Source organism: Bombyx mandarina, chromosome 17 (assembly GCF_030267445.1).
Source record: "Bombyx mandarina strain Sakado chromosome 17, ASM3026744v2".
NCBI lineage: Eukaryota > Metazoa > Arthropoda > Insecta > Lepidoptera > Bombycidae > Bombyx > Bombyx mandarina.
In genome coordinates this window covers 5,030,654-5,047,614 of record NC_143223.1, presented here as the reverse complement: position 1 = coordinate 5,047,614, position 16,961 = coordinate 5,030,654, and the positions used below count along the sequence as shown (strand labels likewise).

Below are 16,961 nucleotides of genomic sequence, written 5' to 3'. Positions count from 1 at the left end.
AAACCTAAAGTAGTAAAAAGTAACCTCTTATAATTGAATTCTGAATTATTCAAGAGGTTAGATATATACAAAAGCAAGCCTTGCCATTCTTAACGTTTCCCGCGTTAATTATTTAAATCAGACGCGAGAATCCTGTTAACTCTAACCACTTATCATCGCCTAACGGGATAATTATAAAATAACAAAGAGAGAATTTTAAAATAACGTCCATCTTGTTAGCCGGGGAGTGTTACGGTAATGAGAATTTAAATATTACAACGGCCTCACCTCCAAAATAACATTCTTGATCCACTAAAAGAAATATGCGCTTATTTAGGGACAGAATAGCAGAGATGGGTTGGGATTTACTTGGGGGTACGTGGAATTAATATTGTTATATGATTACCGTATAATATCTAAAATATTATCATTTACACGTTAATAAAAAATAAGGATTTTAAAACAAAAATTTATAATTTTACAAAGGCCATGACAGTAGATTGACGCGTGTGATGTGTACGAAGCAAGCCACCAGTGGCTGAGGTTCCAAGTGAGGAACCTCCTTACGGAATGAAAGGCGCGCATCATGAAGATTTCCTTACTCTGAAAGTAAGACTCTCTTAAGAATACCCGCCTTTAGTACAAGACCCTTAATCCAGCCAAACCGACCGCTGATCGTCAAATTTCTCTATATAATTATTAAATGAATTTATTTTGAAAATTACTTAAAATTTGTTCTAAAATTTCATTTGGAGTTGAAAGGTCGTTGTAACTATACTGAGACCTTAGAACTCATATCTCAAGGTCGGTGGCGGCATTTACATTATAGATGTCTATGGGCTCCGGTAATCACTTAACAACAGGTGGGTTATGAGGTCGTCCACCCACCTATGCAATAAATAAAAACTAGGAATAGTTCGTAGCAGAATTTTAGAATTGTTTCAGTGTTTTCTGTGTGAAAGGTAATTAATAAATTTATTCAAATAATGAATTAAGAAGGATAGTTTTACCCAACCCTGAGGGTTCACCAAATATTCTACTATCAGCAAATTCCAGTTGGAGTTATCAGTATTCTGGTATAATACTTAAACAACGCTGATTCTTCAACCCAGTCACCTTTTACAGCATTTACGGAAAGAGATGGTGTGGTGGTATTTTTGACTAAGACACTATCGAAGCCGTATTTACTCGTATCAAGTTTCGAACTGTTTTTTTAGAATAAAAACCCCCCTGAGAAGCTATACCGGATACGGCCATGTCTGGAGTACGTAAGAAGGCATTACGGAACCGCAATGAATTTGAACGCTCGCAGTAACTTCTTGCTAAGTTCGGGTTTAGGGTTCCTTTTTTCGGCGGAACGACGTAAAAACCGATGTAAATGCGGAAGATACTTAAGGGAATGGAATATTGCATTTAGTAGATAGTCTATTTGAAGAAACGTTTTGTCGAAAATGGAATCCTGTTTAGAATACGAGTATGTTCAATTTAGTTGTCAAGTGATTTAAAAAAAAAAAACGTGATATTGCTTAAGATTGGGGAAATGATGTTATTCATTGAGTTTAAAGTGAGAATGAGTGGATATTGTTATGTAGGGGGAAGCGTTGTGGCAAGTCAATAGGGAATAGAAGTCAATTTAGAAGTCGTCGTGGCCTAACGGATAAGACGTCCGATGCATTCGTGTTGAGCGATGCACCGATGTTCGAATCTCAGGCGGGTACCAATTTTTCTAATGAAATACGTACTCAACAAATATTCACGATTGACTTCCACGGGGAAGGAATAACATCGTGTAATTAAAAATGAAACCCGCAAAATTATAATTTGCGTAATTACTGGTGGTGGGACCTCTTGTGAGTCCGCACGGGTAGGTACCACCACCCCACCTATTTCTGCCGTGAAGCAGTAATGCGTTTCGGTTTGAAGGGTGGGGCAGCCGTTGTAACTATACTGAGACCTTGGAACTTATATCTCAAGGTGGGTGGCGCATTTACGTTGTGGATGTCTATAGGCTCCAGTAACCACTTAACACCAGTTGGGCTGTGAGCTCGTCCACCCATCTAAGCAATAAAAAAAAAAGAATAGGGATAATGTTTTTATACCTATTTTGCAAGCAATTCAGGTAATTATTAATCGGAGATTTTTAACCGTATACTTATTTTGGCCAAAATTTTTCAACAGACCTTCATAACGGTTCCAAAGTATGGATGTTGAATAGGTAGGTTTTCAACGCTTACATTGATGGCAATTAATGAAAGTTGTTGACGTATGTAATTTACAGTTGTTTGTGTTACGTCTAATTTGGTGTACTTGCTCGTTGCCATAGAAACGAGGGTAATGGATTGTTTGCCAACAGGAGGCGAGGCAAACATCCATAAACGTTACGCCTCAGTAATGCCTTTTATAACTGCACCGTTACTAAGGATTAGGCCCGAGTATTGCGCCGCTCTGTGGCCGCAAGAGAAAATTATAGCTATTTAAAGACACCCGGTAATTTCGAATTAGAGATAACACTATAATTGCGGACGAACGTGAAACGTCCGAAATAGCTGTTGATTGTAAGTTTTGTAGATTCGAATTTGCGCTTTTAGTACAGCGATAATGTGTTGGGCTGAGTGAAAAAACGAAATCATCTTAGAACCAGATAAAATATGCAATAAGTTTAAGTGTAATATACATTCAGTTTTTATGATCTTCAGCTATATTTGGCATTTTTATTGAATAGCATCTAACAAAGTTATTAAAACAAGGACCTGTAATTTTTGTTTTTTTACCGGAGCCTGTATATATATGAACGAATGGAATCCCGCTATCAATCTTGGGACATGAGGTCTGAGATCTACATTGGAATAACATTCCTGTCCTTTAAAATACGTGAGCTGACAAGAACTTGGAAGTATAGGAACTCTAGTAGATATAAAAAAATGTTGTTAGTACTTGGGTTTGATAGGATATTTCAAATAAATCTTGTAGGTTGTTGTCTAAAGAAGCTACTATCTTCTTATGACACGTAATAACATTGTCTTCATATATCACGATTTAATAAGTTTGGATTTGTTAGGGAAGTGTCACGGACACGCCGTAATTAGGCCATATTAATTGCAGGGACGCAGGGCTCGTGGCTAAGTGATTTGTCTCCGAAACAACATTATAACTTCAGAGGTATTTAGAGTTAAGACGGTCTTTTGAGAAGAGTTTTGGTTACTACGTAATTACAAAATGCTTTTTTTTTAAATATTAAAGTATGATATTCGTACGTTTTTTTGTTAATAATATTAATTAAAAATTATTTACTTGTGTGTTGCCAACCGGTACGACTGTACCATATTCTTCTTGTACCATCTTCTGGTGAAGGTCAGCAATCGTTAACCTTAAGCTTCATTGTAGCAGCTTATTCTCTATTACGAGTTCTCATATTGTATACTCGTAGTCTTCTTTTATGTGACACTAAAATTGTCGCTTCTTGATTTAATGCCCTTAGCGCTTCTTATTAGCAAGTTTCAAACTTCTTCAATGATTTTCCCGCGATATTCTAAAGAATCTCTTGTGCCACAAAAAAAAAACTGTCACATGACACATTGACAATCGATTAATACACTTATTTCTAGATCTGCTGCGAAATAATCATGTGTTTTAGTTTGAAGGCTAGAAGTATTCAGACAATCGTTTTAAAAAATAAATTGATACTTGAATTTTATATCTTTGAAACGACCGGCTACCGTTGAGCTAGAAAGTGAAAAGAGTAAGTTAATTCATAAACAAAAAAAAGGTTATGTTATTATATAGTATAGTATATAGTATAAAATTAAATATCATAAGCTTAGTGCAATATTAGTGCAGTATGTCGGAGACGGTCATTAGTTTGGTAGCTAACCGAAACGCAGCACGATTCCCGAGAGATGGCAGCACGATTGCGGTATCGTCGGAACTCGGCTAACTTCGTGCTACGACAGAGCCTAGCCGATAGCGGCCCATAGACGCCATTTCACTTACCAACCAGCCTTCTTGAGGAGTGGTGTCTCCGTCCTAAGAACTGTTATTCGTTTTCGTTTGCTAACGTCAAGAGAAGATTTCTAAATTTTGCTAAGACAACAAACGTGATTGGTGTACTCAATATTTCTCTTAGCTTGATCACCCTGTTCGCCCTTGCGATGTCTGACGATGGTGTTGATAATTGTGGCTTCTCCGAGATATATATATTGTAACGGACGTGACGTCAGCTGTCATGCCCTGCCGCCAGCCAAGCCGCCAAGCCATATTAACACGCCCCCTTCCGCCACCGCCACCGCCGCCAGCCAAAGCCAACGAAGGGGGGATAGTGTTAATAAAACAAGCCATGCCAGCCATTTCTACCAGCTTTCTGCATTCTCGCACAAATAAAAGAACTTGTCGTTACGCTGCTGGTTTTTATTGTCACATCATTTGCAACAATCAGAAGTGGCATAAAGAAATGAAACAACGTCATATACACGCTCAGATGTCTCGGTCTTCTGACAAGTTTGAAGAAGATGAAGCTCCTATTTCACTGGCGAGGAAAGTGTTGAAAAATTGCTTCAGAAAGAGGTCCACAAGGCGATACTTGAGCTACAGGATGAAGAACCTGGAACAATCAAATCAAAGGGACTTCGACGTCGTCGGACCAAAAGCGCCTGCCGCCCTGTCCTTCCATCATTCTGGTTCACGTAGAGGGAAACTAAAAGAGCAGCAACGTGGTTACTCCACTGTGCGGCACTACGAGCTTCACGACGCTTCACAAGATTCACGGCTACGAGCTTCCTTCTCTCTCCCTGCGACGCTGCTGCGCGGCGAAGACAGCTACATCAAAGTCCTCAACATGGGCTCGGAGACCATCATGTAGCCGCCGGGCGAGGTCCTGCCGAGGGCCAACAGCTGCGAGGAGCCACAGCCAAACAGTCAGGTGTGTTGCATTTCTACTTGCCCTAGCCATGCCATTACAAATATTTCGAGATTTGAGGGTAGAAATAAAAAAAAATAAAAGGAGCCATTAAATAATACGGGTCATTCAGATTTAAAAAATACAGTATAAGCATTGCTTTGCTACGAATACACATGATTTAGATATTGCCAATTTAGTCCAAATGCAAATTAAGCTTACTAGAGATCAGCCCGTGTATCGCCACCTTTACTTTCTCATAATGAACAAACGATAGTTAAACTAAAGCTAATTAACTTTTAGATGCCGGCATTATAAAATAATCTGAAGCTAGTCACGCTTCACCAGTGGTCTTATTAAGAAACAGAACGGCGACAGTAGGCTATGCGTTGATTATCGTGCGTTAAACGCTATGGTAAAATATAAAAGTATCCACCGAACAGTACTGCACGAGCTTAGATTTAGCCCAGGGCTACCATCAATTGAGCATTGTGCCAGACACACAACTGCTTTCATTACACCGCAAGGTCATTATTTCTAGTACACTAGAATTCCTTTTGGTTTAGCAAATGCGCCATCTGTATTCATGCGTTTCTTCTTTATCTCCACCTTATTCCACTAGGTGGGGTAGTTAAATGCGTTTAATAAATAAAATAATTGAGTCTGTGGGTAGAAAAGAAATGGGTAAAAATAAATGTAGGTCAAATCGAGATACTAGCAATTTTAAACGATTTACCTCTACCCTCAGTTGGTATAAAATCAGGTTCAATAATTATTGAGAAAGTACTTGGGAAATTTTATGGTGGAGACTTAAAATTAAATATGAGTAAATGCTCATTCTTGGAGGAACAAGTCACTTATTAGGTCATGAAATATCTTCAGACGGTATACAGCCGGGTGCAACAAAAATTGACGGCCGTTTCGCAGTGTCCTGTGCCAAATAATGCTTATAGTGTGCGACAGTTTATTGGTTTAAAAAGAAAAAAAAAAGATAAATCATGGGTGTGGGGCCGTGAATAAAACACGAATTTCGAACAACTGAAAAACAGCTTACGTTTCAAACCTGTGCTAGCTCTGTATAATCCTATGCTTCCTACAGAAATACAAACCGATGCGTGTAACTTAGGAATTTCTGGTATACTATTACAAAAACAAACTGACAACTCACTGCGGCCTGTTATACTATTTTAGCCGGGTTACTAGGAAGGAAGAATGTGTATCATAGTTAAGAGCTCATAACCTGGCGGTCGTACAATCGCTACGTAGGTTCCGTGTTTATGAAGTAGGTAAACATGATATAGTCGAAACTGATTGTACTATGGTTTGTGCTACGCTTACCAAACGCGACATTATACCACGCATTGCGCGATGGTGAGTTTTGAAAGAAGATTATGACATAAGTGTTGAGTATAGACCTGGTGAACGTATGGAACATTTGTAGACGCGCTTAATAGACAGCCTGTTAACATGATGAACGTGAATCGTCTTAAAGTTATTGATTTATTCTGTACTGTGCAATGTCAGGACGAAAAGCTTAGTTCGATTATAAAGCAATCTATACTAACATTATAAAGCTGAAGAGTTTGTTTGTTTGAACGCGCTAATCTTAAGAACTGCTGGTCCGATTTGAAAAATTCTTTCAGTGTGCTAAGACCATCACTGTGTCACTCTAAGACCAATACAAACGAAGTACCAGTAAAGAATGTTTCAAAATCGGGTTATTTTCCCTTTCGAGAGCTTCCGGTGCGTGCGCTGCAGAAACTGTTAAAGTTTCGCTAAAATGTGACAGAATTGTTCCTAAAAGACCTAAAGAAAAAAAAATGTCCGCGATAGCATATGTCTATATGTTAAGGTTGGCTCACTATAACGTTTTTTTATGCTAATCAAATTTGTTCTAAAATAAAGCATTATTTGTGAACTATATTCCACGCGGACGAAGTCGCGCTGATGTTAAAGATAATTATGAACTAGCTCGAAAAACTTTTAACGGAAATAGACTCAGTCCCTTTGGCTAAATGGAAAATTGTACAAATGCACTATGATGACGTTTGTCACGTGGATCTAAATCATCGTTTAGCTTTGATTAAAAGCCAATATTGGTTTCTTAAAATGACACGCTTTATTTGGAAATACGTGGCAGCATGTCTTTATTGTACACATGAGAAGGATAACTATGTTAAAAAAAAGAAGACTGTCTATATGCGATCTCTAAACCATCGGATACTATGCGCATGGTACAAATAGATAACATGATGCCCTTCTGTAGGACATCTAAAGGGCACCGACCAGTACATGATCGTAATGAAAGATGCGTTGTCTAAATTTGTGATAGCTGAACTAACGCGTACTGTAAACTCAATCGGGACCATTCGTGCATTGAAAAATATATTATTAATAGGGTTTGTCCAGATACCCGAATCACGTGGTGACAGACTGGGAAAGCTTTTACGAGTAGGTACTTTAAAAAAATATCAGAAGATAAACAGTTAGGCATATAGTCTAAGAGCCCGTGAACCCCAGACCTTCGTTATTTTATAAAAGCTGAAAGTTTGTCAGCGCATGCTCTAATACGTTAAACGGTATTGCTTGCCCGCGCGCTAATTGGCCAGGTTGAACAAACTAAACATACAATTTTATGTGTTGCGGGCAACTGATCCTAGTGAAGCTTCAAATAATTTAGTGAACTCCGTCATTTGAGGCACAAACAACATAATTAAAAGTAGCAGCGGCTACAAGTATGTGATGTTTCGATTCCTAGTCGCGAACCAGAAACTGTTGACGCACGGTGTAAGATAGCTACAGCTAGGATAAAACAAGCGAGTACAATAATGACACACAACATTAATATAAAAAAATGCTCATGTTTATAAGAAAAGGGATTTTGTATCGTAGAGACGGGCTTCAACTGGTTAGTAGCGCCGCTAGGATTAATACCAAATTAGAAGATTTGTACTCAGGTCCGTATGTAGTAACTAAAGTAGTAGGTAACAATCGGTATCGAATTAGAAGTATATCTAAAAGGTTTACGAAGTTATAAAAACTTCATTGGCTTGGTATCAACAGATTCATTAAGGCCCTATAAAAGTATAGCACATGTGTCCGATAACGCTAGTAGTTCCGATGAGCAGCTCTAAATTGAAGACCTTATTGATTTATTTGAGAACTAAATGTTTTTGTGTGTTCCCCATTGCGGGAGCAATTGTTGCAGGATGGCCGAATGTAACGGACGTGACGTCAGCTGTCATGCCCTGCCGCCAGCCAAGCCGCCAAGCCATATTAACACGCCCCCTTCCGCCACCGCCACCGCCGCCAGCCAAAGCCAACGAAGGGGGGATAGTGTTAATAAAACAAGCCATGCCAGCCATTTCTACCAGCTTTCTGCATTCTCGCACAAATAAAAGAACTTGTCGTTACGCTGCTGGTTTTTATTGTCACATCATTTGCAACAATCAGAAGTGGCATAAAGAAATGAAACAACGTCATATACACGCTCAGATCTCTCGGTCTTCTGACAAGTTTGAAGAAGATGAAGCTCCTATTCCACTGGCGAGGAAGGTGTTGAAAAATTGCTTCAGAAGGAGGTCCACAAGGCGATACTTGAGCTACAGGGTGAAGAACCTGGAACAATCAAATCAAAGGGACTACGACGTCAGACCAAGAGCGCCTGCCGCCCTGTCCTTCCATCATTCTGGTTCATGTGGAGAGAAACTAGAAGAGCAGCAACGTGGTTACTCCACTGTGGCACTACGAGCTTCACGGAGCTTCACGAGATTCACGGCTACGAGCTTCCTTCTCCCTGCCTGCGACGCTGCTGCGCGGCGAAGACAGCTACATCAAATTCATCAACATGGGCTCGGAGACCATCATGTGGCCGCCGGGCGATGTCCTGCCGAGGGCCAATAGCTGCGAGAAGCCACAGCCCAACAGCCAGGTGTGTTGCATTTCTACTTGCCCTAGCCATGCCATTACAAATATTTCGAGATTTGAGGGTAGAAATAAAAAAAAATTAAAAGGAGCCATTAAATAATAAGGGTCATTCAGATTAAAAACATACAGTATAAGCATTGCTTTGCTACGAATACACATGATTTAGGTATTGCCAATTTAGTTCAAATGCAATTTTAAGCTTACTAGTGATCAGCCCGTGTATCGCCACCCTTAAAAACTTTCTCATAATGAACAAACGATAGTTAAATCTAAAGCTAATCAACTTTTAGATGCCGGTAATATAAAAGAATCTGAATCTAGTTACGCTTTACCAGAGATCCTTGTTAAGAAAAATAACGGCGACAGTAGGCCATGCGTTGATTATCGTGCGTTAAACACTATCGCGGTAAAATATAAGCATCGCCTATGAAACAGTACTTCACGAGTTTAGATTTTGTACAGGGCTACCATCAATTAAGCATTGTGCCAGACGCACAAAACTGCTTTCATTACACCGCAAAGTCATTATTACGAGTACACTAGAATTCCTTTTGGTTTAGCAAATGCGTCATGCAGTTAAATGCGTTTAATAAATAAAATAATTGAGTCTGTAGGTAGAAAAGAAATGGGTAAAAATAATGAAAGTAATGTAGGTCAAATCGAGATACTAGCAATTTTAAACGATTTACCTCTACCCTCAGTTGGTAAAAAATCAGGTTCAATAATTATTGAGAAAGTACTTGGGAAATTTTATGGTGGAGACTTAAAATTAAATATGAGTAAATGCTCATTCTTGGAGAAACAAGTCACTTATTTAGGTCATGAAATATCTTCAGACGGTATACAGCCGGGTGCAACAAAAATTGACGGCCGTTTCGCAGTTTCCTGTGCCAAATAATGCTCATAGTGTGCGACAGTTTATTTGTATATGTGTTACTTTAGAAAGTTTATTCCCAGTTTTGCCGTGATTGCGCGTCCATTAATTGAGTTAAGAAAAAGAAGAAAAAAAAAAGATAAATCATGGGTGTGGGGCCGTGAACATAACGCGAATTTCGAACAACTGAAAAACAGTTTATGTTCCAAACCTATGCTGGCTCTTATAATCCTATGCTTCTTACAGAAATACAAACCGATGCGTGTAACTTAGGAATTTCTGGTATACTATTACAAAAACAAACTGACAACTCACTGCGGCCTGTTATGTATTTTAGCCGGGTTACTAGGAAGGAAGAGTGTGTATCATAGTTAAGAGCTCAAAACCTGGCGGTCCTACAATCTCTTCGTAGGTTCCGAGTTTATGAAGTAGGTAAACATGATATAGTCGAAACTGATTGTACTATGGTTTGTGCTACGCTTACCAAACGCGACATTATACCACGCATTGCGCGATGGTGAGTTTTGAAAGAAGATTATGACATAAGTGTTGAGTATAGACCTGGTGAACGTATGGAACATTTGTAGACGCGCTTAATAGACAGCCTGTTAACATGATGAACGTGAATCGTCTTAAAGTTATTGATTTATTCTGTACTGTGCAATGTCAGGACGAAAAGCTTAGTTCGATTATAAAGCAATCTATACTAACATTATAAAGCTGAAGAGTTTGTTTGTTTGAACGCGCTAATCTTAAGAACTGCTGGTCCGATTTGAAAAATTCTTTCAGTGTGCTAAGACCATCACTGTGTCACTCTAAGACCAATACAAACGAAGTACCAGTAAAGAATGTTTCAAAATCGGGTTATTTTCCCTTTCGAGAGCTTCCGGTGCGTGCGCTGCAGAAACTGTTAAAGTTTCGCTAAAATGTGACAGAATTGTTCCTAAAAGACCTAAAGAAAAAAAAATGTCCGCGATAGCATATGTCTATATGTTAAGGTTGGCTCACTATAACGTTTTTTTATGCTAATCAAATTTGTTCTAAAATAAAGCATTATTTGTGAACTATATTCCACGCGGACGAAGTCGCGCTGATGTTAAAGATAATTATGAACTAGCTCGAAAAACTTTTAACGGAAATAGACTCAGTCCCTTTGGCTAAATGGAAAATTGTACAAATGCACTATGATGACGTTTGTCACGTGGATCTAAATCATCGTTTAGCTTTGATTAAAAGCCAATATTGGTTTCTTAAAATGACACGCTTTATTTGGAAATACGTGGCAGCATGTCTTTATTGTACACATGAGAAGGATAACTATGTTAAAAAAAAGAAGACTGTCTATATGCGATCTCTAAACCATCGGATACTATGCGCATGGTACAAATAGATAACATGATGCCCTTCTGTAGGACATCTAAAGGGCACCGACCAGTACATGATCGTAATGAAAGATGCGTTGTCTAAATTTGTGATAGCTGAACTAACGCGTACTGTAAACTCAATCGGGACCATTCGTGCATTGAAAAATATATTATTAATAGGGTTTGTCCAGATACCCGAATCACGTGGTGACAGACTGGGAAAGCTTTTACGAGTAGGTACTTTAAAAAAATATCAGAAGATAAACAGTTAGGCATATAGTCTAAGAGCCCGTGAACCCCAGACCTTCGTTATTTTATAAAAGCTGAAAGTTTGTCAGCGCATGCTCTAATACGTTAAACGGTATTGCTTGCCCGCGCGCTAATTGGCCAGGTTGAACAAACTAAACATACAATTTTATGTGTTGCGGGCAACTGATCCTAGTGAAGCTTCAAATAATTTAGTGAACTCCGTCATTTGAGGCACAAACAACATAATTAAAAGTAGCAGCGGCTACAAGTATGTGATGTTTCGATTCCTAGTCGCGAACCAGAAACTGTTGACGCACGGTGTAAGATAGCTACAGCTAGGATAAAACAAGCGAGTACAATAATGACACACAACATTAATATAAAAAAATGCTCATGTTTATAAGAAAAGGGATTTTGTATCGTAGAGACGGGCTTCAACTGGTTAGTAGCGCCGCTAGGATTAATACCAAATTAGAAGATTTGTACTCAGGTCCGTATGTAGTAACTAAAGTAGTAGGTAACAATCGGTATCGAATTAGAAGTATATCTAAAAGGTTTACGAAGTTATAAAAACTTCATTGGCTTGGTATCAACAGATTCATTAAGGCCCTATAAAAGTATAGCACATGTGTCCGATAACGCTAGTAGTTCCGATGAGCAGCTCTAAATTGAAGACCTTATTGATTTATTTGAGAACTAAATGTTTTTGTGTGTTCCCCATTGCGGGAGCAATTGTTGCAGGATGGCCGAATGTAACGGACGTGACGTCAGCTGTCATGCCCTGCCGCCAGCCAAGCCGCCAAGCCATATTAACACGCCCCCTTCCGCCACCGCCACCGCCGCCAGCCAAAGCCAACGAAGGGGGGATAGTGTTAATAAAACAAGCCATGCCAGCCATTTCTACCAGCTTTCTGCATTCTCGCACAAATAAAAGAACTTGTCGTTACGCTGCTGGTTTTTATTGTCACATCATTTGCAACAATATATATATTTTATATTTATTTATACAAAAGTCGATTTTAAAATTGTATACAAATAAAAAATGATGGAAGAATAAACGATATCCATATTTCTTGGCTAAACGCTTTAGCGAATGTGATAAAACTTTATGCGCGACCTAAAAAGTATTTCTGTTGAATACAATCTTCAATCTCATTTAAATGTTAAATAATCTAATGTTATTGTTATCTTTATGTATAATTCGTATTCTGATGTCCTACGATCGGGGTCTCTTAAGCGTTCTGATGATTTCAAGTTTTTTTTATTCATTTGGCTTATTTTCCTAACGATTAAAACTTTAAGCTTTTATAAGAAAATTCAGTCATATCTTAGATTCGTTATTTGAACTATTGAAATAAATACATTTCATCGCGACTTGTTAATGCAAGTATATAATATATATCTTGCCGTATGTGATTTGCCTCCGATTAACTATTATCTGAAGTTCCAACAAAAAAAATTACATTAATCAACTTAATCAGGTACACGAAGAGTGTACCCATAGGTCATAGAATATAGAAATTAAATAGGTACATCAGCGAAGATTTATTAGAAGGCCAATATATTAAAATTTAAGTTAGTCTAAAATATTTTCACTTTTCAGTTATATTCATTGTTCTTTTGTACCATTAAATCTAATCCAAGAGTGACAACTAGATAATGTTTATTTTAAAATAAAGCAAATTTAAACCACACTTATGTTCTGGAATTTAAATGCAACAATAAACGAGATTCCACGAAAATTCTCGAATCTTCGAAGTAATGCGGAAGGAAGACAATTTCGCATCAACGGTCGGAACGAAAGCAAGTCGCCGCTTTAAGCTCAACATTTTCTCACTGAGGTGTTTTGTTCGAAGAAAGTATGTATGTTCCTCGCATTACTTAGAGAATAATGTCATGAAAACGCACAGGAACGTCCAAACTGTACTGTTGCTTATACTGTTGGATTGGCGTAGCACATAGCTTTTACCAATACCATAAACGACCCTGCTTATTTTCAGTCATCAGTTTTTATAGCGAAACGTTGGAGAGCATATGCTATTGTCATCAAAATGTGTCCGTTACACTATTTAAGTGCAACTTTCAGAGTTAGATAGTAAATTTTAAATAGTGTTACGTGCTGGGGTTAGGGATTAATAAAATTTCACCAATGTACGACTTAAAAACTGTATTCAAAACTTAAAACACTTTAAAACTCTCAATTCGCTTGTTCCGCTTCGCTTCAAGTGATCCGTTCGCTGTTTCGCTTCGAGTAGTTCCTGACTGACTGACTGACTGCGTGCCAACCTACAACGCTTTTATAGCCGATTCCTCATCCCTAGAATTATCGAGAATGTTCCAGACCTCTCTAGTAGCAGTTTCCGCTATCTGACAATAGATGGCGTTGTAATTATCGAGCATTCTGGGCACTACTAGATCCTTCGATACTCGTTCGACTATTCGGCGATAGATGGCGTTACTCTTACCGGCGTAACAATAGGTAATAGTCCTGTTGAAACCAGAAAGACCGGCGGCTGGTAATCCATTCTTATATGTTTGAAGAATATTATATCTCATGATTATCGAACGACATCGTCGTGAATCAGGTTGGTGTGACTTGTTGGAAAGCGACGGGCAGCACTGCCCCTGTCAGCGCGCATTAGGTACCGTAGGTTTGATGTAGCCAGTCTGGTGGAGCTCAATAGCGCTTTGTCGGCAGTCGGTTTTGCGGGGCGAATACCTCTTGCGGCTTTTTCAAAGCGTAGTCTCCTGCGAGGAATTAGGGGAGAGGTGGAGGACCATGGCCTTCCTCGTCTGCCTCTTCCTATCTGGAGGCGGCGGAGACCGACATAGCTCGGTCTGTTACCGTCTCAATCTGGTATCAGTAAATGGATTCCCCAGCGTTAAAAAAAAAGGCTGCGCTGCCCCAAATAGAGAGCCCTGTCTTTTCTATCACGAAACGATCTTATATACATTAGTAAAAAATAAGAAACCAACCAACAAAAGGATTGCCCACCTTGAGTCATGAGATGGAAATGTTCACGATTGACTTCCACGGTGAAGGAATAACGTCGTGTAATAAAAATCAAACCCGAAAAATTATAATTTGCGTAATTACTGGACCTCTTGTGAGTCCGCACGGGTAGGTACCACCACCGCGCCTATTTCTGCCGTGAAGCAGTAATGCGTTTCGGCTTGAAGGGCTGGGCAGCCTTTGTAACTATACTGAGATCTTAGAACTTATATCTCAAGGTGTGTGGCGCATTTACATTGTAGATGTCTATGGGCTCCGGTAACCACTTACCATCAGGTGGGCTGTGAGCTCGTCTACCCATCTAAGCAATAAAAAAAAGACCAGTGTTATTGTATTACGGCATATAAAATGGAATACGTGTATGCTTCGTCCTAGAAATAATTGTGCTTCGAATTTATGATATCGAGTGGAGAGAAATGCGATGCAGACTCGACTAATCCTAATAATTGTGTAGGATCTCGAGAGGAGCTATTAAATATTTATCGATATAGGGCTACTCAAGCGTTCAGTCTCTATAGTGTTATTATTAGATCGCTATTATACTATAATAGTCATTATATTAGAGCTATTAAATCTATATAGATGTGACTTAAAGGTTTGCTCTCCGGTAATCGTTCTCGTCGAATCCGTCGCTTGCCACGAAGGGCTCGGCAAGTAAATTAACCCACAGACACGTCCACTGAGTTTCTCGCCAGATCTTCTCTGTAGGTTGTGTTTCCAATCCGGTGGTAGATTGTGCAAAGCACTGCTCTTGCTTTGGTTAGTGTTAGCAACGACGTCAGGTTTGAGCCCCGTGAGCTCACCTACTAGTTAAGGTTACGCTGAAATGGTCTCTCAGACCATCAGCTTTGGTAGGGAAAAAAAAGGGCTCTTTTGGTGGTTATTATAATGAATTACTAATGTTAAAAAAAAAAAAATAGAAGGGATTTATTAAGCTACTCTCGGGTTCTATTCTGGGCTCAGTTTTTTTTTTATTGCCCTTGTAGGCAGACGAGCATACGGCACACCTGATGGTGAGTGGTTACCGTCGCCCATGGACTTCAGCAATGCTAGGGGCAGAGCCAAGTCGCTGCCTACCGCTTAATACTCTCCACAAGCCTCAGTTCGGGCGAGAGGACAACGCAGGCGTTTAGTGGGTGATTTCGGCAGTCCCAAACACACCACACGCACCCAAAACGGTAAAAGTTTTTAACAAACGCAATTAATAAATTAATAGCTGAGTTATTTTTTAATTTGGTGTGGGTTTTTTTAGTGACGGGTGATTTTTTTTATAATAGTCCATACACATCAATGCCAGTTATAGTATACAAAAATAAAACAAAACAGCTTCCCCTGGGCTTTAATGAACACACGTTAACATACGTTAGGTGTTCGGTGGACTACATTCTGTAATCCACAATCTTAATTAAGATGAAATATACGGATCGCGAGCACATGACGGATTTGTGTTGTATGTATAAGTAGGCGCATATATTGAACATAATCTGCATAACGTCCCTATGCCGGTACGAGTACCACGATCTATCGTCACATAACATAAACGGATATAAAAACAATTGGAACGTCTTTCGAATTTTCTAGAACATTCTCGAACGTTGTAGTTGTATCGAGAGTGTTCTAATGGCCCCGAGAATTTGTTCAACACGGTCGAGACTAGTCTTTAGAACTCTGTCATTAGAGGATGTTCTAGTTGTATCGGGAATGTTCTGGAAAATTTTAAATCTAGTAGAAACGACTATAAAGGCAACACGAATACGATATAGGCTACACGAAGGCAGTTCTATTCGAGCTGAAACAACTAAAGGACCTGCACAAGAAAGCGAGGAAGTAAATTGTGATTGTGAAGTTTACCTTTTACCTAAATTGTCTTTTAATTAAACCGAGTTTTAATTAGTATTTCGGTGAAGAGTATTTATTTACCCTGAGCTCCAACTCGTAGCAAATATTAAAGTGCTACTACTGTTCTTCTTATTAATATCTCATTTTTTCTTTCTTTTTTTTATTGATTAGATGGGTGAACGAGCTCACAACACCCGGTGTTAAGTGGTTACTGGAGCCTATAGACATCTACAATGTAAATGCGCCACCCACCTTGAGATAAAGTTCTAAGGTCTCAAGTATAGTCACAACGGCTGCCCCACCCTTCAAACCGAAACGCATTACTGCTTCACGGCAGAAATAAGCAGAGTGGTGGTACCTACCCGCGCGGACTCACAAGAGGTCCTACTACCAGTAATTACGCAAATTATAATTTTGCGGGTTTGATTTTTATTACACGATGTTATTCCTTCACCGTGGAAGTCAATCGTGAACAATTGTTGAGTACGTATTATATTTATTATATTCAAATACTAAGTAAAAGAATATTTAACATTCGCCGATATTGCAGTTGAACACCCTGATGAGCTGAATCCTCGGGTATTGACATACGACATGAGAGGCGCTCCACTGCGCCCGAACTGAGGGCTCTACAAATCCACTTTGCATCATGAACTGACGCTTTATGTAAAAGGGATTACATTATTTACGACTTGATGTAGGTAATATTCATAAAATGATGCTATCATGATATCGTATAGATATTTGTTTGATTTCGCGGGTAAATAGCAACTTCGTATTGTGAATTGAATGTAAAACGTATTTAACATTTTTGCGCTGTTCTTT

The 16,961-nt window shown here is 39.0% G+C and overlaps 1 pseudogene; it reads left to right on the top strand.

The window, feature by feature from the left end:
• The first annotated feature begins 4,170 nt into the window (after positions 1-4,170).
• Positions 4,171-16,961, top strand: part of LOC149501109 (uncharacterized) — a 43,608-nt pseudogene continuing 30,817 nt past the window's right edge.